A 25,857-nucleotide genomic window follows, 5' to 3' on the forward strand; every position below is an offset into this window, starting at 1 on the left:
TCCTCTCACCCATCTAATGATCCTTTCTGTGCCTATTTTCCTGCTGGGTGAGCGCCCTTGTCCCTAACCCCGTCTTTATCTCCTATGCCTTCTTCATTTATTTAAAATAAAACAACTTTACTACCTACTTCTTCATGTTGACATGAAGATTAAATGCAGCTGCCTACACACAGGTCCCTGTGGTGTGGCAGCCAGGAGGAGGTGTTTCTGCTCGCACTTCCTCTCCAGGGATGCCATCAGATTGTTCTCCAGTCAGAGAAAACATCCCTGGTCTTGCTCCTGTTTGTCAAGATATTCAAGAGGGGACAGGCATTTGGCACAGAGGCTAAACCGTCACCTGGGAGGTTCAGACCCTGTGCCAGAACACCTGGATAGAGGCCCAGCTCTGCTCCCAGTTGCAGCTCCCTGCAAATGTGCACCCTGCGGAGTTCAAGTCACTGATCAAGTTGCTGGTCTCTACTGCCTCGCCTGTGCAATAAGCCTAAATTGAGTTCCTGGATCCTGATTTTGGCCCAGACTGGTCCTGACTGTTTTAGAAGTGAACTGTTTTAATTTGGGAAATGAACCAGTGGATAGAAAACCCCCTCTCTACATCTCTCTCTCTCTTACTCTTTCTGCCTATCATATAATAGTAATAATAATAAAATAGTAACAATCATAATGAAAAACTCAGATCCCTTGAGTTTAAATATATCCAAATGGAGACTACAGAGTGGACAAATGTACAATACTTCCTTCTCCCTAGGATACAAACTTGGAGCTTGGAAAAGTTTCCACAGGTATTTAAATTAGTTTAGATTCCCAACACTTTTCCCACTCTTTACCCAGTCATTGCACACTCCCCATTTACTATGTGCCAGATTAGTACCTGGAATGATAGAAATTAATAAGCAGTGTGGGTGCCAACCTCCAAACAAGTGACAGGAAACAACCTTTACAGTAGCACTCTCACACACAGGGAGTTTGATGTCCTACAATCCAGAAGCCAGGAAAGCTGTGGATTATGTCCACTGCCTGCTCATCTCAGCAGTGTCCTAGGATCTAGACCCCACATTAGCACCCTTGGGGCTTCAAATTAGCCATGATCTTCCAGATAAACAATACCATCATGATGTGCCGTGCTGAGAAATTTATCTCAGACCTGGCTCACACAGTAGGCTGAAGGCTGGAAAGTCCAAGTTCCACATGGTGGGTTGTTCACAGGCTAGATCTCAGGCAGGATCTGGTATTGCAATTCAATGCCAAGGGCAGGCAGAATCCCTTCTCAGGCAAAGTCAGCGGGTTATTTAATTGGACAAGGACCATCCGCATAACAAAGAGGAGTCGGCTTCCCTTAGTCCACCGATCCGAAAGTTCCTGTCATCAAAAAACACCCTCACAGGAACAACCAGAATGTTTGACCATCCGGGCAGCTGGCCCAGCCAAGCTGACACTTAAAATTAATCACAGGCTCATAAAATCAAGAGAGGAAGTGCAGGATTTCAAAGATTCGCTCACTTCAGTATTTTAGGAGTCTAACAGGTCTGCCTAGGGAGATGCCAGTAGTCCTTTCATTTCTGAGACATTTTAGACAACAGTAAGATCGTCAGGAGTTTCCCCGGGATGAATGATCCCCCAGGAGTGGTGACATCATTTAATATTCCCCATGAACATCAGCTACTTTGCTCCAGGTCTCAAAACCTCAGTCCCTAAGTGCATTCTACCATCCCTAAGAATGACCCCGGGGAGCTCGTCAACCAAGCAAATCCTCAGCCCAACTGCGAAGATTACACTGGGGCCACCCTAGGTGCCAGTGACAAAGGCCCTGAAACCTAATGGTGAGCAAGCTCCTTGAGGTCAGGAGATTCCCAGGTGAGAGGAGACGGAACCCTGCGACTGCGCCCCGTGGAGGCTGCAGAGACTGTGACAATGCTGAGGCAGAGAGGTTGGGCTGAGCACAAAGGAAGCTTCTGGAAACCATCAGTGAGCATCCAATCTGTCCATCTACTCACTTGCCCTTGACGGGTTCCAGAAAGAATGAGGCAGGCCCTCAGAAAAGCAGATGGTGAGAAAAGCAGCAGCCAGGCTTCCTCGTCTAAACCTCCTCCCAAAATTCCAAGGCAGTTCTGTTGGGCAGAGCTGCTGCCTTGGGCTTCACCCACTGGCTATTGCTTGCCCTTCTTTCTTGCAGAAACCCATGCAGCAGCCTCCAGTATAGGGGGCTCTGGCCTCACCAAAACTGGACAGGATGGAATTTGTTTTCTTCCTGAAAACTCCTCTTCCAAAGTCTTGCCATTGTTTGTTGCTTTTAATCTGTAGCATGTCTTTCCTCCCAACTAACATTCTGAGATTGGGTCAAAACGGTTGCAACCTGCTCCATCCATCAGTGACAGCTTGCCTCAGCTGGCTGTACCTGCCTTGAGAATCAGCCACTACATCCCTGTTCTCCAATCCTGGCTTTCCTAGAAAAGGAAAAGGAGGCAGTTTAGGGAAGCCGGCACACATATGAGGATATTAGGGTACAGCAAAGGCATAAAGATACGCATTTCCTTTGGCACATGTTCAGTGAGTCAGGCAATTGTAAAGAGGCTTCAGGTCTCCACAGACCCTTCCCTGACCAAGTCTGTGTGTACCCAGATTGGCCAGGACAAAAGTCTACTGCCTCTCTTAAAGACATTTCATTAATAAGTCTGTTCATTGGCATCAGATGTTATCTGATGTTCATCTCCAACAATTGTCACCACTGGGCAAAGCCAGTCATTCAGTCATTCTGAACAGATACTGATGATACTGTGCTGAGCAGGAAAGACAGTGTCTCCTTGACCTTGGCACACCTCTACAAAGCCAAAAAGGAAGCAAACACTTCAGCAGAGGGGTGATCAGTAACCACCTTAAATACTGTGAAGGAGAAATACAGAGGACACTGATGGGAACATGGACTCTGGGTACAAGCCCTTCCAAGTTCTCATCTCACCTCTGCAATGGCCTCTGGTGAGTCATCCGCCTTCTCTAGCCCTGAGATCTATCAACCTTCCCTGCTTGCCAGCTGTCGAAGGACGAACTGGGAAAATGAGTGTAAACCCAACACTTTCATCAAGTGAGGCCCTCTCTCTGCTCCACTCATTCCGAGTGGTACTGATTCTCAATTCTCTCTCCTAGCCTAGGAAGGACTCCACTTGAGGGACAAGTCCAGATGATCTCAGCAACACAGTCCTTGCCGAGATCACAGGCTCCCAGATGAGGATGGGGGAAAGGTTTATGGTTGGATATGACTGGGAGGAAGCATCAAGATGTTCCCAACCTGGCCATCACAGGTCATCACTATCATTACTTACATCAGCAGGTACAATGAGCTTTGTCTGCCATTTTATAACCATCAAGCATTTATATTAAAAAAAGAGGATTCTGCTAATTGCCATTTGCAGATGATTATTATCTGTTTAGGACCCCCTGGCACAAATGAGTCACAATGTATGTCACATCTAAGCTTTCTCAGCTCACTCACTGACCCTAATGCTGTTGTGACTATAGAGACAGAAGTGACAGGTAGAGACAGTACAAGTCTTTGAGGAACGTGGGAGGCTTGTCTGAGTTGGGAGGATCAGTTCGTGACCTCTCTGGAGCATGCATAAGGCAGGAAAAAAAGAAAAAAAAAGCAAATAGGTGTATTCCACTTGTAACTGGATAAACAAACAGAAGTGTATCCTAGACAGGTAAAGCAAGGCTCCCAAGGCCCTCATTCAGCTTCACCTTCCCACTTACCTGCTCAGTCTGTTCCATACTGAACTGATGTTTATCTGGATTCTTAAGGCTTGGAATCAGGGAAGGAAAGGGTAGGATACATCTCTGCTGAGTCTAACCAGGCCATAGCAGCACAATCAATAATTGCAAAAACTTGGAAGCAACCAAAATGCCCATCAACAGAAGACTGGATAAGAAAGCTATGGTTCATCTACTCTATGGAATACTACTCAGCTATTAAAAAAAACAAAATGCAGCTCTTTGTGACCAAATTAGCCCTGCTGGAAGCCATAATGCTAAGAAAAATGAGCCAATCCCAAAAGGTTAGATATCACATGTTTGCCTTAATTTAAGAATTCAAGATGAAATGATGTCAATATGAAAAATAGTACCTATAAAATGTAATTTTTTTAAATTTTATTTTACTTTATTTTTAACACAAGTGTTACTCAATACTATGTCCACTAATTCCATAATGTTGTGGATTGTTGCTGATGTTATGTTGGGGCTTTTGATTGGTCAGGATGACACTCTGCTGGCTCTACTTTCGGACCAGAGATGGTCTCCACAAGAAGCTGTTGAACTTATCTGGACAATAAGATGCTGGACCCTAAGCTTGATATAAGCTTGCAAAGAAAGAACCCCAACTGAACTTGAACTGTGGCAATGTAGCAAGGTAGAGGAATCCACCCTGGGGAGAATCCCAGTACCTACAACTGTTTCACATAATACAATGCAATAAATTTTTTTAAAAAAATATTTTTTTAATTGGAAAGGTGGATATATACAGAGAGGAGGAGAGACAGAAACAAAGATCTTCCATCTAATGGTTCACTCCCCCTCAAGGGAGCCGTAATGGATGGAGCTGAGCCAATCCAAAGCCAGTAGCCAGGAGCTCCTTCTGGGTCTCCCACATGGGCGCAGGGTCCCAACGATTTGGGCCGTCCTCAACCACTGTCCCAGGCCACAGGCAGGGAGCTGGATGGGAAAGCAGGGCCACTGGGATTAGAACCGGCAACCATATGGGATCCCAGTGCATGCAAGGCAAAGACTTTAACTATTATGCTATTGAGCTGGGCCCTAACCAGGCTATTTTAATGGAATGTGCAAATTCTCCCACACAGAAACTGGGCAAAACAATGAGCACCAGCCACTGTCCACAGAGCTCTGTGTGCCTGAGCAGCACCAGCCCTACTGCATTTGTACCATAGTCCGCTTTAGCAATAAGCCCCCTTTCCACAGTTTCAGTTACCTGAGACCCACTCTAGCCCCTAACTACTAAATGGAAAATTCCAAAAGTAACTCCTACCTAGAGAGTGTTCTGAGTAGCACAATGAAATCTCACAGTGCCCTATTCTGTGCTAGCCAGCACATGAATCAGTCCTTTGCAGAGCATATCACACTGTGTATACTACCCATCCATTAGCCCCTTGGATTTTTGTTATTGAGTAGTTAAAGCTGGTAAAGGGAGTCTTGGAATACATGCCCATACATAGGGGCATGTCTCTATTACACATAGGAATTATTGTGTAAGTGAGGCTTTTGAGGCTCCACGATTGTACAACTCATCAGAGTGAACATGGAGTCCCCCCTCCGGTTATCTGATTCAAGACCCCATCAGGAAATCACCGTATCCTTCTGCCTCACCCCTGGAACCTTTAACATAGATGCTCATCATGAACAAATTTCTAGTTGCTTTGCCTTTAACAGGGCTGAGCATCATGCAGGATATTAACTTAATTAAAAGTTGTTAACTGAAGGAAGAAGTGGATTGAGAAGTCTATCCATGCATTTCAATAGTAAATGAAAATATGCAAAATGCATGAGCATCATATGCAAATCACCATTTATCATCCTCATTAGCTGCCTGTGTTTGAGTTGTGCTGAAAGAAGAGGGTCTTAAAAGACACATGGTTTTCACTAACAGTGGGCTCTCCTTCCTCATGACCCTGTCTTTCCATCATGGCTCAGGTAGATTTTGCAGGATTTGTGTGACGCCAGCCTCTTTCTCATGTACCAAAGTTCTTCTCTGCTTTCAAGATGTGCTTTCATGGAGCCCACCCTGACTGTTGGCCCTTATCAAATCTTTAAGACCCTACCACATTCCAGGTCCTTTGCTAGGAGAGACACGTAGAACCAGGTAACGACAGTGGGTTGGGTGTGCAAAAAGTGTATAAGTTAGGAGAGGAGTTCCTGGCAGGGAAGGTCTACTAAAGGAAGGGAAGAGAGTTGAGTTAGACTTCAGGAGCCATGAGGAGCCTGACAGACATATAAAACGCACAAAGGAGAGTTCAGGAACTGCCTGGGCAGAGGCAGTGCATCACTGAAGTGTGTGCTTTGGAAACTCCAAGTAGTGATCAATTAAAAAGATGCTGGGACACAAAGCAGAATGTCTCCTTAAAATACTTTTCTGACTCACACACACACACACAGGAAGCTTCTGGCTTCCCTGCTATGACTTGCTTGATGGCCCTCCACTTCTGGTCTCCACCTCTGATCTGCCCAGAAATCAGGCCACCACTCTTTCCCCAGGACCAAAAAGTTGCAACTGCATTGACTTCCTTCAGCTCCTGAAGGACTTGCTTCAGCTCCCTTCAGCTCCTGAAGCATCCTCGCCCAGCCCCCCAGATCCTTGCACTTGCTGCTCATTCACATGGAACTTTCTTTCTGGCTTCATCACCACTACCTACCACATGCAAGTCTCAGAAAGTCACATCCTCAGAGAATCCCACTCTGATCACCCAATCTAAAGCTGTCTTCAGCCCTTCTCCAGCCCCTCCACATCTCTTCACCCTGTCTTACTCCCTCCCTTGCAATCACTGTTTGAAACCTGTTTATGTCTCTTCTATACACACTGAACCATAAGCTCATAAGAACTTCAGCCTGCTTGACTGATTCAAAGTCATTATCAGATACTTGGAACACATAGTGTGCAAATATTAGGTTGGGTGGATGAATGGATGGTTGAATGGATGAGGGGAATAAAGGAATGCACAATAGTTTCTGGGCAAGGCTGATATGAAGAACAGTAAAACTTTAAGGATAGAGAGCTGTTCAAAGAGCCAACCACACAGGATGCCATGAAGATTATTTGGATCTCATTCTGTGGCTGATAGGGACACTAGAGGAATTATCACGCTCACCAGACAACTTAGCATGCGATTATCTCTCTCCCCCACCATTGGCTTCTAACAGTGTCTTATGCCTAAGCCTTATAGCTTTATCTCACCAAACAAATTGTCAGGCACACTCAAGGGAACTTCAAAAAGTTCATGGAATAACGGAATTCAAAGATAAGTCTGTTTTGACGCAAAAAAAAATTTTAAAATGCATAGTTTTTTTTTCACAGTGCTTATTTTCCATCAACTTTGTGGAGACCTGTCGTAGCAGTACCCAATTTCTGCAGAGAAATACATTGTCATTCAAGGTCCATTGTTCTGCTGGGTTCTTCTGATAAGTTTCCTCTCTCAAACATCCATAGAACATACTTTAAGTCCCTCATAGATAGCGTTGAATCTTAAGTGGCTGAGATAGTCTAATAAAAGAGTGAAAAAAGAGGAAACTCTCATGTGCCCGGCACTGCACTACTCCACCTAGTCAGTGCGTAACATGGTCCTTTGCAGTGTGTGTCATTGTCCACACTCACAGGTGAACAACCTGCTCAAGGTTGCATGGCCCACAGCATCAAGGTCAGGAGTCACATCTGAGGCTCAAGATCCTTGCTTTGCTCCATGCATCCCTGGTTTCATGGCCCATCTGCATTTCTGGCCTTAGTAGTCCCTGATTATCTCGGTCCCAAAAGTAGACTCAGTCATCATTAGAGGCAAGGACTCAAGGGCTCTCCTGGATTTCTACAGCCTGATCATTAACAACTTGAGCTCTGCTTCTCACCCCAAAAATGTCATCAGCTCCATCCTGCCAGATTTGGTAGAGATCCTTGAATCTTTGACCTGGGATCCTGGTGAATAAAGCTACTTCCAGAACTCACTGTCTCCTCTGCATGCCTCTGTGATCTTTCCATCCCTTTGTCTTACTCTTTGTGAGATGCCCCATGGAAAGCCCAGGATTTCCCCTGGTAGATGCCTACAGCCTTGCTCCTGAGCATGCACTCCCAGCTGGAACTCTGGCAGCCTCTAAGCAGGGCATCTCTTTCTGTTTCATTAAGTCAGCCTAGGCCTTTCACATTGAATGCCCATTTAACCACAAAGCAGCCACCCCATCACATAGCCCACCTGCTGTGCAGAATCTCAAGGCCATTGCCAGGACTAGTCTCCCATGGTTAAACAGGATTAGTGATGGGGCTTTGATTCCAGCCCTCCTAGATGCCTCGGTTTGCCCATATGTGAGACAAAGCAATCCTTTTGTCTTACCTCCTCCACAAGGGAATCCTAGGGACTAATTACTGTAAGCAAATCACTTTAATTATCACAATTATCAACAGCATTTTATGATCCCAAGTCAGAAAGATGATCGTTAAGTTTTTCAACCCTCTCCCCCAGCCCAAGGCAGAGTGTTAATTCTGTAAGTGCCTATAGAGAATTTCTAAGCCCTAGCAAAGATCTTCTGCATTTATATGTCTGGCTTTAGGAAATAATAATGGAATGACAGACACTACCAGCTCCACTATGAGGCCTAGGAATCACTTTTGGATGGTTTCCTAAGACCCTGCTGATACCATCACATTCCCCCCCCCCCAAAAAAACTTATTCATGAGTTAGAGATATAGGGTTGCAGGCCTGCTTATCTTTTTAACAAAATAAAAGAGAAAGCAAAGAGGACGATGTCATGTTTTAGAAAGAAAAAGAGAAAACAAAATAGCACAAAATGCTAAATCTACCCTCTTCTACTCAATTTTTTTTCTTTTCTGTGTATGTAGGAGTGAGTGTTCTAATTCTGCAATGCTGTCATTACTGTAATGTGTTTGGCAGGCCCACATTACAGTACCAAGGCTGTCAGAAATGGATGGCATGCTGTCTGTTATGGGCTCCTACTGTTTTCAACCAACCAAGGGCCAGGAAGACAAGGCGAGGAAGTGGATTTGGTGGGGAGGCAGAAGGAGACTCCGGTTAGCTTAGCCACCCTAAGAGAAGGTCGTTTTTACCCACTCACAACATTAGAGAGGAAATGATACTAGTTTCTATCCCTGGAGGGCTGGCAAAAGCAATGGCTTATGAGAAATTGGAAATAAACAGCAAAACAAGGAGGTGAGCTTGCTCTGCTAAAAGCATCCTTCCTGTGTTTGGCCAAGCTCAGATTGCTGATGATGGATTCAGAAACATAAAGCTTGAGTGGAAATGGCAGAGCACTGGACTCTGGGACTTCAGGGGTAGAGGGTACTTCCTTTCCCAGGTAGCAAATAGCTGGAGGAGAGAGAACTTAACTGAGAAAAGAAATGGTGAACTTGAATCTAGCTGGAGGACCTGGCTATAATCACTTTCTCACCTTTCAGCCAGGCTGCGAGAGAGAGCCGGCAGCAATCAGTCTCCTGGAGGAGTGAGTTATGCTTAACTCCTCTGGCTGAGGTCAGCTTGGCTGCTGGGTCACTTCTTCTAAAACTGCCTGCCTCCCTTTGCCTGACCTTTAACCTCATTAAAGGGAGACAGTGAAGAAAATTATGGTTTTGCTCTCTTACTGGAGCCCTAAGGGAAAGGGCTTTCTTAACTAGAAATCGCTGTAAGAAGTAAATAATGGTGACCCAGCAATTATCTGAGTATTGTTTATTCCACAGTTGAATGCAGGTGCTGCAGACCTGATGAGATACAGTATTACGAACACCTATAATAAGGAAGATTAAAAGCGGTATGCACTGCAAGGGTTGGTAGAGCCAATGCTGCAACTGGTTTGCTTCGTGGCCCTTTTCCTTTGCCATCTCAAGAACCACTGACAGCGTCAACAGCCTGGAGCTGCTCTGTGTAAGAGAGGGCCTGGTGAGAGAGTGAACAAAAGCAAAGGGGCTCTGCACTGTAGGATTTTAATGAGGTCTTGAGTCATCTGCAGACACAGTTGAAAATAGTTTTAACAAGACTCTTCTTACCTCAGTGCTAGACGATTGTCCACTCTCCTGGTCCCCGTTTTACAGGTGGGGAACTGACATCTGTTCAGTAGAAAGAATTGGTAGAATCATGGACTATGGTTGGGCCAGGAGGATTTTAGTGACCACACAGGGATTCGCAAATATCTTCTGGAATCACAGGTGGCTTGAAGATTCAGATACATGTTTGAAAGGCAGAGAGAGACAGACAAAACATTTCCAGCATAGATTCAAATGTAGGCAAAGCCAAGTTAGACTAAGAACTCAATCCAGGTCTCTCAAATGAGTGCCAGGGATTCAGTTATTTAAGTTTCACTGCTGAGCCACGTATTGAACCCAGGTACTCCAACACAGAATGTAGTTACCTGAAACAGACTCTCTTTTTTTTAAGATTTATTTTTATTATTTTTTTATTTTTATTGGAAAGTCAGATATACAGAGAGGAGAGACAGAGAGGAAGATCTTCCGTCCAATGATTCACTCCCAGAGTGAGAGCAACAGCCAATGCTATGCTGATCCGAAGCCAGGAGCCTCTTCTGGGTCTCCCACGCGGGTGCAGGGTCCCAAAGCTTTGGGCTGTCCTCGACTGCTTTCCCAGGCCACAGGCAGGGAGCTGGATGGGAAGCGGGGCTGCCGGGATAGAACTGGCGCCCATATGGGATCCCGGGGCGTGCAAGGCGAGGACCTTAACCACTGCGCCACCATGTCGGCCCGTGAAACAGACTCTTAATCATATTTTATTACCCTCCAGCAGTGACTGATCTCTGCTTCACCCATTGGCACGTCACCTTTGTGTCCTATAAACCGATACTTATTTTTCCACCTATATAACGTCAGTAGACCAAAATCCCTCAAACTGTAGCAAGAAACTTTCATCCCTGAAAAACAGAGCTGGAAACTTGACACGCTTGACAACTGGACAGTTTATCCAAGAATCTAGGACTGTTGTGCTAAAACCCACTCTAACAGGGAGTTACCCCTCCGAGTGATACAGTTATTTTCCCAAGAGCACAACAGTCAAGCCTGGCAGCCAATAGTACAGCTGGGTGAAGCATCCAATGAGTTAGAAATGGCAGAGTATTGGAGAATGAGGCTAATGCGGCAGTGTGTGTGTGTGTGTGTGTGTGTGTGTGTGCGCGCGCGCGTGCTAATGAAAAGTCACATAAAAGACTTCATAGGAGGAATGGGAAGCCCTGTAGGGAAGAGACACCCAGTTGTCAACAGTGAGCTGGTAATGGGAACCCATGAAGCAGTGGGGAGCAGGGAGTGCACTATAGATGGAAGCAGTGAGCATCCGGAATGTTCGTGGAAGAAGATCCTCAATATCTCCAGAAAAACTGCCGCTCTGTACAGCTCTAAATTCCCGTGGTCACCTCTGTACAGGCATGCAGCTTCCACTGGAGGCAGGAACTGGCGTGGGGCAGTCACTTTTTTCTAGCCACAGGTAGCTAACAAGGAGGGGTGAAAAACAGGACACATGACAGGACTGACATTTGCCAAGACTGTGGGCACTGGCGCTGGGGGACCTCTGGATCAGAATAACCTGCTGTCAGATGCCTTTCATGGAGACACCGCATTCTCCCTTTGCCCCCAGGGAATGTGAGTGAGGTGATTAGACAGGAAAAGTTAGCAGTTTATCCCTCTGGTCTGAGTCCCTTTTAAAGCCCAAATGGCATGCATAATCTTCCCCATAATTAAAGCTTCTGAAATATCACTGGGCATCTGTGTGGCCCCACCTTTCCATGCTCTCTACTCAGAAGCAATGATGGGAGAACTGGCTGTACTTGGGGAGAGGGAAGCAGTGGTTCAGGAATGAAAATACTGGAAAAGAGAGGGAAAATCTGGAATGAGGAGAGGGAGATGGCATGTCAGCTGCCCTGGAGGGACACGTCATCGGAGCCTGCTGTTTGCAGAGTAGAAAAGCAATGGCAGGGAGCCAGGGAGCTAGAAGTGACTTGGAACATACTGTAGCAGGTGCTCTGGGAGGACTTCTTTCCCCATATTTGCTTAGGGCGTGGGATGAAGGGGTTCTGCTGTATCTGCTTCACAAGTGGGGAAACTGAGGCATGGAAATTTCTTCAAGGTCATATAGCAAAAATCAAGAACAGGTTCCACACTGTGCTGCTCACACCCCATCCTGGCTAACCTCTCACCTAACCCTGCCTGTGCTTTGGCTTCTCAACATGGGCTTTCTTGTCACCTTATTGTCATTTTCAAGGTGTGCGTATTGTCACTCCAAAGACACAGAATCCCCCACCCCAAAAAATCCCTGTCATCTGTCAGCTTTGTGATGCTGCCCATCCCTTCCCACTACCCTAGAATGCCATTTGGTGATGAGTAGAAGAGGAAAAGTGGCTGGAGCAGCTCTGTCAAGCCTTCTGTACTGGAGGCTGGTGGTCGCAGAGCTGTGACATTACAGGGATGTTGGAAGACACTCCAGCAGTCATATCTGACCCCCTCGTTGGGCTCAGGGAGGAGTGGAGCTGTTCAAGATCACACAGCTGGTCATGGACAGGGCCAGAACTCTCACCTCCATGATAGGCTAGGATGGGAATATGTTTGGAATTGAACCCACTCTCCAGGTACAGCCGCTCTCCACCTGTCTTGCTGTACTGTCAAACTTGGATCCCAAGAGACCTGACGAGGAGTTGCATCTGAAAGGCATGCTCAGAGTTACCAGCCACAATCAAAACAAAACAAAGAAGTCAAGGAGAAACACAGGTCCCAGAACAGGTTGGAGCAGAGATGACCCTCAAGTTAACAGAGTTTTGCGCCAATCCCCTCTTAGCTTTTAACCAGGAGGTATAAAGGCCAAGCAGATTAAAGAAGGAGAACATGGCATGAGTAAATTCTCAATTCTTCCACTGATGAAGCTTTCCACAGCAGAAGTCTCCATTTAGGCTTGTGTCAAAAAAGCTTCATGTTGTAATCCACAACGGGTTTGTTTCTGCACCACAGCTAGGATTTCTGTCTGGTCCACAATGCATGCTCCAGCTACCGGTGAGGTCACTGACCAATGCTGTTCACTGAGAAGGAGACAGAGAGGGTAAGATGTTATTCAGAACTTGTATGCAGCCAAGAGTTGATCACCTATCTGCAAGAGAGGCTAGGAAATATAGATCCAATGATGGGCAGCCACTTTTTCTACTAACATTTAGGTGTCCTTTAGTAGCAGTAATTTTTGTCTCAGTGGACATTATTTCTAATGAACATTACGCACATACTTTGGCAATCACCGCCTAATCCAATTCCCAGGCCACATGGTCCTGAAGCAAGACATGGCACTCACCAGGGAAGCAGGGAATGGAAAGATGAACAAGCCCAGAAGAAAAATCAGGAGATCCACACCGCCTTCAATTAGAGGCAATTCAGAACTGAGCATCGGAAAATGAGGTGGAAAGTATGGAACAATTTTGTGAGCAGGCCTCCCTTAGAAGTTTTACAGGAATGAGATAAAACCAAAACCAAATAATGCAAATCCTAAGTCTGCTATAGCCCCAGGTGCTGAGCAGGACCTACCAATGTAGCTCATAAGATCAGATAATGCAGGATCCGTCCAATAATTCTATTTCTACAAAAGGAGTAGGCATTAGCCATAACTATGTCCCTGCTATAATGACTGGAGCCATAGCATCTACTCTAGGAGTTAGACATGCATTTACTTTCTCAATTCCTGTCCCATTTCCTCATCTTAGACCTGACAGCATTCACCTGCCAACAAAGCACAGAGGGTGGGTTTGGGGTTGTCTTGCTCCTCCTCCAGGAGGAAGCAGGAGCAATGTGCTCTGACAGTGTCCTTTCCTGCTGACCTGCAAGCGAATCACATGGTCCACAGGCCCCCAGCTCTCCTGAGAAGCCAATTTATCCCATTCTCCTGTGCTGAGCCTCTGGGGAAATCTGTAAACAGCCTTGTCTGGGCCAGATGCAGAGGTCTGACAGGCTGATGACATCCCTGTTGCTTGAGGCCTTGCAGGGCTCCAAGTCTCTGTCAACCCTATTCCTGCCTTAGTTTCCTCATCTGTATAAGAGGGATGATAATCATTTTCACAAAAAGTAGTATTAAGACTCTGCTTATTATGATAGCACAGAAGTAAGAGCTTAAAATCATTTCTTTCTACTCCGAATGGTCAAAGCACTTCCTGGTGGCACCTGACCCATTTTGGGAGCCAGAGCATCACCCAATGCACTCAAAGGAAATTTAATCAAAGAACACCTTTTAAGTGATTTTCTCAGGTAGCTCCTGTTCTCTGAATCAGCTCTCAAACATTGAATTCTAAAAGGTCTCAGCCCATTTTGTAAGGGTTAAAAAAAATAACAACATGTCATACTTCATATCGGTCAAAGCCTTTTCTGCCACAGGAGCAGTTTTGAGGGAGAAATTGTCAACCAGCCACACAGTTATGCAAATGGGATGGTTATTTTTGACTCTGGTAAGTAATAGTTCTGCATGCACAGACACAGTTTTCTTACCTTATCATGCAAGGTCTCAACTCATCATTTAAATGTTTGTGATTAGCATTTTGGGGCTATGGCAAGCAATTTGTGTGGTGTTTCCCATCTATCTTCTGCCTTGAAAAGGTGATTAGCACTTTGGTGGGGAGAGGGGAGGGAATGTCTCACAAATTGCTTCTTTGATCATGGGGAATCAAGATGTCTGATGGGATGATTGGCTGACATAAGGCTCCAACCCGTCTTCTGCTTGTCCCACACTCAGGTTGGGATGAACAAGGGCTGCCTTTATCAGGAATTCATCTGACTCCTCTTCAAATGGTTTGAAAATAGTCACCCCTCAAAATAGCATCACTACAAATTATTTCATGCAGAATGAAAAACATACATCTGACAGTGGCAATACAACAAACATAGCACTGTTGTAAAACCTTTCAAACAGAGTATTTCCAACCCACTCTAAAAATAGCTAATTGAGAAAAATTCCTTCATGCACATGTTCTTAATTGCCTGAGTAGCTTTATAGAAGTCAGGAAGTCACTGGTTAGTACTTTGAGAGCTCAGTCAGTAACGTCACAGTAGGAACCTCGCACTGGAAGCTTTGCTGGTTGATCGGTGAATTTGTCTTGACCGACAATAGCTTCCATCCTTTGTCCCAGAACCCTTGCCATGAGGCCAACATAAATGTTTATACTCCAGTGTAGAATGAGAGAATAATAAAATCATAGAGCTAGCCCCTTGTAGACACCACATGGTCTAGCATCTGAATTTACAGAAGAGGAAAAGAAGTCTTCGATGGTTGAGATTCTTGCTTACAGCCTCTTCGTTAGCTAGGGGAACAGCTGAGTATCATCCATGTGTTTCAACTTCAGATGGACTTATTTTCTTCCTCTAATTTTGATATCAAGTTGTAAACTTTGGGATTCTACTATAGCAACAAAGAAATAAAGGTTGATATAATGATAATATCATCAGAACAAGGACTAAAAGGACCTTAAATATCTCTCTCTCCCTCTTTGTCTCTCTTCCCTCTCTCTCTTTTAAGGATTCCTACAATCTCCAGGCTTCTTCCCAAGCCATAAATATTTAGCCTTCTTCCTAAGGGAGAAAAATCCCTGTGCTTTCTAACATCATCAGAAAAAGGAATGGATGTGACTTTCATGAGCCCTTGAAACACCTTTTCCACTTTGTTTAAGAAATAGCCAAGGTTTTTCTTTTCCCCCTCAGAGGTCTGAGCCAAGATCCATGGTATCAGTCATAGCAAATCTCTGTAGCAAAACCTCTGGGCTTCTGAATTGTCAAGCCTGGCCTTTTCTTTCCTTTTCTTCCTCTTTTTTCCTTTCTTTTTCCAATCCCCTTTGTAATAATCTCAAAGCAAAGTGCTCATTTCCACCAGAACTTTAAACATTGTGCCTTTATGTAGCACCGCTTTTAATTTTCCTCCATAACAGAAGTGATTGTTTATGTTGTAAATGCCACATTAGTCTCCATGAAATGGAGATGGAATTGATTTTCATTTCGGAGATTTCACAGCTTGCCCCAGAACTTTATGCTTGATTGCCAATGCTCAGAAATGCATGGGCTTCTGAGAGGTTCAGAAATGATGTGTGTAACATGGCATATAGAAAATGTGACACTTGGAGCCGCATTTGTTGGAAGGCAGACCCCCAAGTCTCGGTAGACGTGTCTGGTCAGGAACTGAAAGGAACCAGTATCATCAGGACAAGTAATATCTTTCAGAAATGGATTTCAGTCCCAAGTCAGCTCACTCACTGTCCCACCAAGTTTCCAGAGAGTCTAGAGGGGCTTTCCATTGATCTTGTGCTTGCAGCAAGCATTTTCAGAGTCCCACATCCGTAGAACTGCATGGTTGTGATGGGGGGAGCATCAGGAGAGCCCTACCTGAGGGAGTTCATAATCTAATTGTGGAGAAAAAGCACAGCGCCACCCGTGAGTGTGGGAGAAACATGGAGGCATCCTCCAAAACATAAAGCAAAGGAAGGAGAAAGCCAGGCTGGCACATTAGGAGCGGAGGTGGGATGGAGGACAGATGTCGGACGGATCCATCAGAATGATCTTTTTGCTGTCGTATCTACTCTGCTGCCGGAAGAGCTGCAGCCCCCCTCTTCCTTGGAGAGCATCTTGCTTGTCACCACTGAAGCCAAGATGAGCAGATGGCACCACTCTCTTCCAGCGATGTGAGATAATGCCACTGGCATTCCATGGGTTTGGATGGATGCTACATCTGTCCTGCTCTTGGTCAGCTGTTGGCCTGATCACACAGAGGACATGACCATCCAGTGGGGGCTGCCCTTCTTGCTTCGGCCCTGCTGTGCCCTGAGCCCTCCTGGAAGCTCCTGCCTCTTCAGGGACTGTCACCAAACTAGAGGTCTTAGAATACAGTTGACATTCCATTTAATACAATTAAGACATTCGTGACCATTCTATTTATTATCTGCTACATTTGGCAGATCACTGTAAAGGATTTGCCTATAATACTGGGTGGGCAGAACCGTATTCAGTAGCTCACAATTTCCATGGCAGTGCTGGGGGCGGAGTAGTCTGCTGGAAGACATCAGGGAATCTTATTTTGAATGATTATCATCATTGTTAATTTGAACATTTCTACTTAATTATGTCTAGCTCCATTGAGTTATAAATATGTATATATTAATGTTAACAATATGAGCTTTATTGGCCAAATACATAATTGGTGATTAAAACAGAAATCTCCTGATATGTCTACAACTGCCACCTAAATTAATGATGAGATATAAAAAAAACCCTATTCCAAGGCTTGTCAGTTAATGACACCTTTCTTTATTTCAAGATAACAACTGGATGAGCTTGACTATTCCTGAGTGAGACGCCGCTAACGTTGAGCGCTGGGGAGAGCAGGTTCCTCTCTGAGTGGAGGAGTAAGCATTCAGGGCAGGAGCAGGGAAAGTGCAACTAGAAGGCAGGGGAAGGTTCACTTTAAGCTGCCAGGGTGACAGGGCTTGGCAAGGTGAGCTACAATGGGCGTATAGTTGGAAAAGACTCCTTCTAGAAAACATGGGAGGGATGCAGGGGCCACAGTCACCTGGGGATATTGTGATGGAGGCATGCCCACCTTTCCCTGCCACAGGCTCGGTTTTGTTTTTTTGTTTTGTTTTGTTTTATGGCATGCTTCTGTCTGGGAGAGAGTAGAAAAGGGGAAGCAGCTGTATCGAGTCCAGGGTTCAGTTTGCATGGCAGAATGGTATTGATTTTCCACTCACGACTGGTGGAAATTAGAATGTTTTCACAAAGCTGGGCTCTTTCCTTGCCGTGTCCCCTATCTTTAAACATGATTACCTGCACATCAGGGCTTGACATCTAAAAGCACAGTGGACATCCCCACCCCCTGCAATACACGGATCCAGAGACTGCTGCCCATAGGCCGTGTCTGTGGCTGAGCAGGACAGGCCAGAGCTTTGGACTCCAATACATTTCCCCCACTCTGGTGACTTTAATAACCTGTCTTTGGGCCAGGGACTTATTGACTTACTACTAATTTTCTTGTCAGGGTAATTCTTGCAATCAAGATTTAAAACAAACGAAGAGGTTACCAAAGTGCAGGAGATAGAAGCCTAGTGCTTTTTTTAAAATTTGATTAAGATACTCTTATCTGGGTTCTTTGGGCCCAATTTAAGCTCTCACAAACCCTCCTTAAAGGGCCAGGCTTGTTTGTTTCAAGCAAACACCTTCCCCTCACATCTGCTTCCCCTGCTGTGTATTTGCTCACGGGGAAGTGGAAATAGATTCTTCCCACTGCATCAACGTGCAGGCAGCTGCTCGGTGCAATTTTCTTCAATGTCTTGCCATGGAAAAAAAGACCAGTCATTTCCTAACTGGTGATTTGGAGTGACCTATATTTTAGGAAACTGTAGGATTCGCTATTAGCTCCTTTCCTCCCAACCTGTAGGCCCAAGGCCCTAATAGAGAACAGCTCTTAGCTGAGAGTTTATGGAGGAAGAATGCAGCACGGCCACCTGACACCACTAAATATGCACAGACGCCCCGGTGACTTCCAGGGTGGTCTTTCATCTCCATCTGTTGCCTCTCCAATGAGGCTGATCCCCCTTGCAGGTGTCTGGGGAGAACATTATCCTGCTCACAGGCCCTGTCAGTCAGAAGTCAGCTTTGCCTGCTCCATTCCAATGTTGTCAGTACCTGTTAATTTGTGTTGTCTGCAGCTCCCTAACATCCAGCCTGGGTCTGGGATCTCAAACCTAGAGACAGACACACAGAACACACGGAGTTCACAGGAGACACAGGGCCTGGGGAATGCTGTTTTTAGTACGGAACATCTTCATTTTCCATCAAGTTTTCTTTTAATCTTGCTTTCTATTAAAAATCTTCTCAAAGCTAATGCAATAAATTTAGATCTGTAGCCATATGCAAAGCAAAACTTTTGGCAGGGAATACTCTATCAAAAGACATTGCAAATGAAATATGCTCTCCCTTGGGGATTATTCTACAGTTTAATTTAATTTGATATTTCAAATTAAATTAATTCAAATGGTTATGCAGTTTCTAGGGAAAACAGACTCCATTTGTGATATTCTGCCACCGAATTGTTTAGCAGCCATCATCCATCTCACATTGTTAGCTAAGACTGATAAATAGTGACAAGGTAGGCACTTCTCCTCATTTCCCAGGCGCTGTCTTAAATAGAACATACACAAACCTTTCCAACACCACACGCTCTCTCATTGAGCAACATAAACATTTATTGAGGCCATTGCAGGAGGACTGACACTACCCGTGCACCCTTCCATCTGATCTTTTCCATGCATGTAATGAAGATACAGAGAGCCTCCTGGGGGAACAGAAATGGTGATTCTCATTTCATTGATGAAGAGGCGGGTATTGAGGAGAGGAGCAAGCATTACACAGGTAACCTGGGACAGTGGCAGGCACTTGGGTCAAGTCCACAGGCTCTCAGTCTGCAGCCCCTACCCAGACTTTAAAATACCTTGAATTAGATCTGTACCATTCAAAATATTTGAAAAGTTGGACAAAGGATTCCTGGCCCACACAATTTGTCTTTTATCAAAATCATTCAGAACAAAATCATTCAGTGGTGCGGATGATCAGCCTGTGGCTTGGAACATGGGGATGCCTTATCAGCGAGCCACTGGGAATCCAGGCTACTCTACTTCTGATCTGCTGATGTGCCTGAGAAAACAGCACAAGATGGTTTAAGTGCTGGGGTCTTGGCCACCAACATGGGAGAATAGGGTGGGATTCCAGGCTTCCGGCTCTAGCCTGTCCTAGCCCTTACTGTTAAAGTTATCTGGGGAGTAAATTGGCAAATGGAAAAAATCTCTTTCTATCTGTCTCTTCCCTCTCTCTCTGCCACTTTGTCTTTAAAATAAATAAAAATATTTTCAAAAAAGTTTTCTTCATGAAGTACAAGAATCCTTTTTTGCTTGCAAATTTTCCCAAGTAATCTAGATATGAGGTTTGTTTATCGTTGAGTAGTTCAGAGACAGAGATTGTGACTCTTCAGAGTGACTGGACAACCCTTCCATCTGGTTCTGGACAGATTGCAAGACTGCTGTGCAGCAGAGGGATTTCCTGAATGTCCTGAGACAGGCTGCTGTGATTTGAGGGACCACTTGTGATGTGGAGAGTAGCAAGCAAATATAGTCATGGGCCCTTGCTTCCCCCTGGTTCTCCAGAGAAAGTTATCATGCGTATGTCCTTAAATACTGACTAGAGGATGGGAGAGCTATTTTTGGAAGGCTGATACCTCCAGTCACTTTCATACTCACCTGTCACGTGGGAATCCCAAGGCCTCCATGACAAAACAGAACTTAATTTTCCTATAAGAGATACTGGAAGAACTCAGAAAACAGGGCTCACTGAAGCTTCCATCACCAAAAGGCACAGGTTTCAGAGGAACAAGCGCTGTAGCTCCATTGACATCCTCCAATCACCTCCAATATCACCCATCCTGGCTCTAGTTCTCTTGTTCACGCTCTCCTTTTCTGGAGAGTCCTCCTTGTCCAGGGGTACAGCTAGGAAGAGCCATGAATTCCTATTTTCTTTACAGGAGAAATGGAATTTGCATTCTTTCCCATGTAAATCTCATTTGGGGGAGTTCAGTACCCATGAGAGTGCCAACAGTAACCTACACCATGAATGCTTGCAAATTGTACTCAAACTCGACAGAGTTAAATATTCTCTGGTTCTGTGTTGGCTTTCAGGTACAACACCCAGAGGACATATTCAGCTATAGGGATAATGCTATTCTGCAATCATTATTATTAGCACAGTGATGATAATGTTAATTCCACAGCTACATAATTAACTCATCAGCTAGTTAGCATCTAGGATCCCTTGAACTCTTAAATGCTCAACTAATCCTGACAGCTTTTAAAGCCATCTTTTTAATTCTTGAGGAAAGGAAACTGCAAAATCCAAAAAGGAAGAGGTGCCTAAAGATGATTTCAAAAGCCAAGATGCAGAGGTAGCTCCATGAGCTCCTCCCATAAACCTGGGGAGTATTTTAAACACAATCTCTCCACCCGTCTTCTTAACCCAGTGATGGTCTCATTGTCCCTATTTTACACAAAAGGAAGACACATGGTGAAACAGAGCCAACTCTCTCCTCCCCTAGAGCCCGCATTCATATTGACCTGTTTTATTTGGGAAGTACTCTGTGGTCCAGGCACTCAGGGAAATACAAACAGGGGCTGGTGTTGTGCCACAGTGGGTTGAGCAGCTGCCTGTGATGTCAGCAGTCTGTACAAGAGCATCAATTCAAATCCTGGTTGTTCCATTTGGACCCAGCTCCAACTAATGTATCTAAGAGCAACAGAGGATGACCCCCGAGCTTGGCTCCCTAGCAGCAAGGTGGAAGATCAGGATGAGCTCCAGTCTCCTGGCCTCAGCCCGACCCAATCCTGAGCACTGGAGCCATCTGGGGGAGTGAGTTCTGCCTCCCCGCCCTCTACCCCCAGCTCTCTTTCTGTCTCTTTCTCATGTTCTGCCTTTTGAATAGATAAAATATATCTTTAAAAAGAGAAACATAAATTGGGGGACATGAATTTGTGTCTGGTTTTCTCTTTTATTTCTTTTTTGCTTCTATCCTCTTTCATTTAACCCTTTTTGTTTACTCCTCTGGCTTTTTCTGTCCTCTTTTTACCTAGACACTAAACTCTACTGATTCTTAGTCTTGATTTTCTCCTTTTCACTCAAAAACAAACTTACTAAGAATCCACAATGCAGCAGACATTGTGATAATTACCTTGCACAGCTTTTTAACCCATGGTCACTCTTACCCACTAAGAACTCACATACCAAAATTATTTTAATTCTCTTAGCAAATGGCTTGATGTGTAGAAAATCATCTCTCTGTGTGTGACAAATGCTGAAAAAAATCAAGTTTATTTGGCTGGCAGAAGAGAAACTTGAGCAGTGTTTTTAACACCACTTTCAAGTTTATAACAGAGACTCTGAACGCATCCCAGATGCTCTCCAGCTCCAGCAAGAATGGAACAGAAGGAAAAGTGGTTTGCTCAGAGCAATAGACATTCTGATTATGTATGAGAACTCTCTGGCTGGGACGGGCTGTTAGACAAGGAAAGGGTACATCCCGGCAGATTGTCCTTGAGGCCTTTCAGAAAAAAAAGATTTTGCTTCCTGGGACATTTGGTCTTTAAGGGGAGTGGAGTCAATGAGATGAGACTGGACATCAGTGTGAGCTCCCCAGTTTCACAGGATACATTCATACTGGCTGTCTACACTGTTGACATGGTGAGGTAGTTCCCTCAGTCTCCTGGGAAAGTCGTAGCACTGATGGACACAAAATGTAGCTGGTCAAAGGGATCCAGATTAGACAACCTCATGCTAAGATAAGAAACGCAATTACGTTTATCAAAGTGTAAAAATGTGTTGATAAAACAGGTGCCCTGTAAATTAGCTCACTCGTGAAAATAGCATGTACAGATGAGTCTGGGTGATGTACATTTGCTGTACATTTCCTGCCTCGTACACTCTCTGGTAATATACAAGGGGGCTTCAAAATGTTCATGGAAAATGAAATTTAAAACTAAGCTTATTTTTGTGTCCTCATGCCCCGCAAATTAAAACCCTTTCATTTCCAGCATTTTCAAATAGTTCTGGAAGATGATTGTTATACAAAGAACATGCAAGGATTTCAAATGTTTTGCACTGAAGGGAATGTATCTTTTTATTCCCTTTCTACAACTTTTTAGAAGTGCCTTCTCTCCACTTTATTCTCCCTGCAGAAAGAAAAGCATGGTGTCTTATCACTGTACGGGAAGCAGGTACATTAGATGGCATTTGTAAATTACACAACAGACTATCTAGCAATGCAGGTTGGTTCTTCCATGGTAGAAAGTTCCAAGGAATCTCTTCAGCTCCTACACTGGCTGCTGACTCCATCCCAGCTCAATTTCTCACGGAAAGGTCCAGCTACTACATTCATAAACACGTTTGCATGACATTCAACGACTCTCTCCTCCAAAGTCCCCCATCCTGGCCCCCGATTCCAAAGCAGATCAGGGTGTTGCTGCCTGGCTCACCTAACCGGAAGCCTCACTGCAGGCTGTGAGATCATACATGCAGGAGTGTCACACTCCTTGAGCCAGTGCACTGTAACTGAGACCATTGTCCCTTCCATGGACTGCTCCTCTGAACGTGAGGCAGATTGTGAGGTGGATGTGACAGAATAGAAACCCTGAACTGATAAATAAAGCCCCTGGGTTGACCAAGTCATTCATTATGTTGTGCTTCAACAGAAAGAATGATGATTCTCTGCCAATCTGTGTTAGGTACCGAATTGCTCCACGCATGAGTTCCAACATCCTCAGGAAACCCCAGAGCAGGCTGTATCACCCTGGTTTTACAGATGAGAAAACTGAATCACGAGTCAGTCAAATCGGGAGACTTCATCAAAGACCAATGATAGTGGATAGACAAAAGAGCACATGTTGAAACCTAAGACAACTGTGCTAGCTTTTCGTCACTATGACCAAGTGTTCCTTATGAAGACAGGAGGTTCATTGTGGCTCACAGTTTTTGTCATAGTCCAAGATTGGGCCTGCCTCATTGATTCTGCTGTCTAGGGAGGCTAGAGAATAGTAAGGGGGAAGACTTGTGGAGGAAGGACCAACTGTGTGTCAAGAAGCAGAGACCACACTCACTGTCCACATCTCATTTTCCGGGTTTGTGTGGTCTCTCCTTAGGAAGTCTCTCCAATTGGACTTTGAGGGCTTCACTCAACAGCCTCTTCCAATACAATCAATTCCCTAGACCCCACATTCACACACCATAATTGGATTAAGACCTTAGCCTCATCAGCAATAACATAAGAGTTGGAGGACCAAGCCTTTAATAACACGCAACTCTTTGGGGGATACCCAAACCAATATCAAACCACAGCAATGTGTGACATCAAGCCATCCACGCACTTGTTTCCCTCCCCAGCACTGAACTTGGTCTTCTATTGTAGAGGTTAAAATCTCCAGGATCTTCTGTGGCCCATGTTACCAAAAAAAAAAAAAAACACCGGTGGGTTCTTTCCTCAGCTTATTATAGAAATAAAAAGCCGAGAAACTGTTGCAGACAGAAAAGTTTATTTGTGAAGGGACCAGGTGAGCAGGGATGGGAGTGGGAAGGGAAAGCACCTCCCAAGAGAAAGCCAGGAGGTAGACTGCTTCTCAAAAGAGGAAGGGAGAATCACCAAAGGTTGGAAGAAGGGTTTTGGGGCATTTAGGCCTTTCCTGACTCCTCCTTGTTGGGTGGGAACCTACAGGTAAGATGTTCCCCATTGTTGGTCTCTCAACCAGTTAGGAAATGGATGGGCAATGATTGTGCCGCCCACCTGAAGATATGGCCAAGACCTCTCAACAGGGCTGGATGATCTCATCCTAGAAAGTTGGTGAATCTAAATTTGGGTTTCTTGGCTTCAGCAGCCAAGTGGCCCTGTTAAAGGCAGAGTTACCGAAATGATCACCGCAGCCTGTTTCCATGTCACTTGCTCCCCTGTCCTCCTTAGGACATTTTACAATCTAATTCTTGTGGAAGTAGGGTTGACTATTTTAGGGTTTTTTTTAAAGGGCTTTCTGTTGAGGTTGGTGGTAGGGTGGTGAAAATTTAGAGAAAAAAAAGACACTAAAAAAATGATCCTGTGTCCTTTGGAGATGCCTGTGTATATTATAATTATGAGCCATCTGTGAACCTGCTTCCCCATTGTGTGATCTCTGTAGTTCCCAGCGCAGGGGCTGCCCGGGAAAGAGTCGGTGATAAGGGAGAGGTGAGCTTGCCTTCCTCAGCTCTGAGGAATATGTATCTTGAGCAACCCTAGTCTGTGCAATTTAGAAAAACTGTAGAAAAACCCAAGCAAAACGTAAATACCAACAAATGTTCCAGGGATTAGCAGATAAGTCGTACCAGCAGAGACTGAGAGAGGCAAATTTATGTAGTTGAGAAAGGATCCGGCTCAGAGGGAACACAATCATAGTCTATAAATACCTCCACAAAAACAGTATAAATGAAGGAAGGAAATTAATCATCGGCTCCCAAAGCCAACAGGCAAGGTACAATCGCTGTCAACCTGGGGCCGGAGATGGAAAGCATAGCAGAGAATAAAGCTCAGGGCTGAGAGAAGGACTGCACAGAGGAGCAGGCTTTCTGGGAGACAGCCCTGCCTGGGGACACCAGGGGATCAGAGACAAGATGCTAATACGAATACGATCGGAGGCAGCCTGAGGAAGGCTACGTGGAGGTCAAACAGGAGGACCTACATGGTTCTCCCACCTAGGAGTCAATGAACTGAGGAGTAATTACTTGCTCTTGCAAATTGCTTGGTAAATACACTGAGTAAATCAAAGAAGCTGCTTCCAACAACAAGAGCCAGGGGAGGCTGAAGGCTACAGATTCCAGAAAGATTTAATGCTCAGTGTCACTGGTCAGTGACATCTTTGATCATCACATTGAAGGCACACATACACATGCACTTGTCCTGATTTAGTCCACAAGTGTTAATGCACAGCTTCTGCAGAGCCAGACTAAAAGGTTGGGTCCACTTTGGCTTTGCCGTCTTCCCTCTCCTTTCCCTAGCCCTCTCCACTTCACACACCTCCACCCTTCCCTACCCACCCTTCCCTTCAATAGTATTAATGCTTCCAGCCCAAGTATTTACCAGGAGCCTGGCAGCTCCTCCACAGAGCCTGTTTAGAAATGGCCCGAAGCACCTGCTGGGGATCATTCTCGCCGAAGGCAAGCTCAGGAATTATTGATGAAATAACCTTTGGGGGCCTGAGTCTGGGGCTTTGCAGATGCAATGGCAAGATTATTGTTTAAGTGGGGGCTTGATCAGGCAGTGACCTAGAAAACATCGGACTGTTTTATTGCTCTCACAGCTTCCTGGGGCTTACACTGTCTTCTACCACAGAAGCCTGGCTGGGAGAAGAAGGAAAAGGCAGTGGCCCAGTGATTTGGTCTGCATGGCCGACTGCTTCAAGGGCATCTTGTCCCAGGGCTCAGGGGGCCTCAACCTCCTTGGAGCCACAGGAACTGGGACAGCACGGAAACACTGAACCTTTATGGTGACTAGCCATGTTCAGCTTAATAAGCCAACCTCTTCAGATTCAATGAGC

The 25,857-nt window shown here is 45.1% G+C and overlaps 1 protein-coding gene across 2 annotated transcripts in view; it reads left to right on the top strand.

Moving 5' to 3' along the window:
* KIRREL3 (kirre like nephrin family adhesion molecule 3) overlaps positions 1-25,857 on the top strand; it is a 538,030-nt gene that overhangs the window by 215,406 nt on the left and 296,767 nt on the right. The window lies entirely within an intron of this gene.

The sequence above is a fragment of the Ochotona curzoniae genome, unplaced genomic scaffold, assembly GCF_017591425.1.
Source record: "Ochotona curzoniae isolate NIBS_2020 unplaced genomic scaffold, NIBS_Ocur_1.0 contig_832, whole genome shotgun sequence".
Lineage (NCBI taxonomy): Eukaryota > Metazoa > Chordata > Mammalia > Lagomorpha > Ochotonidae > Ochotona > Ochotona curzoniae.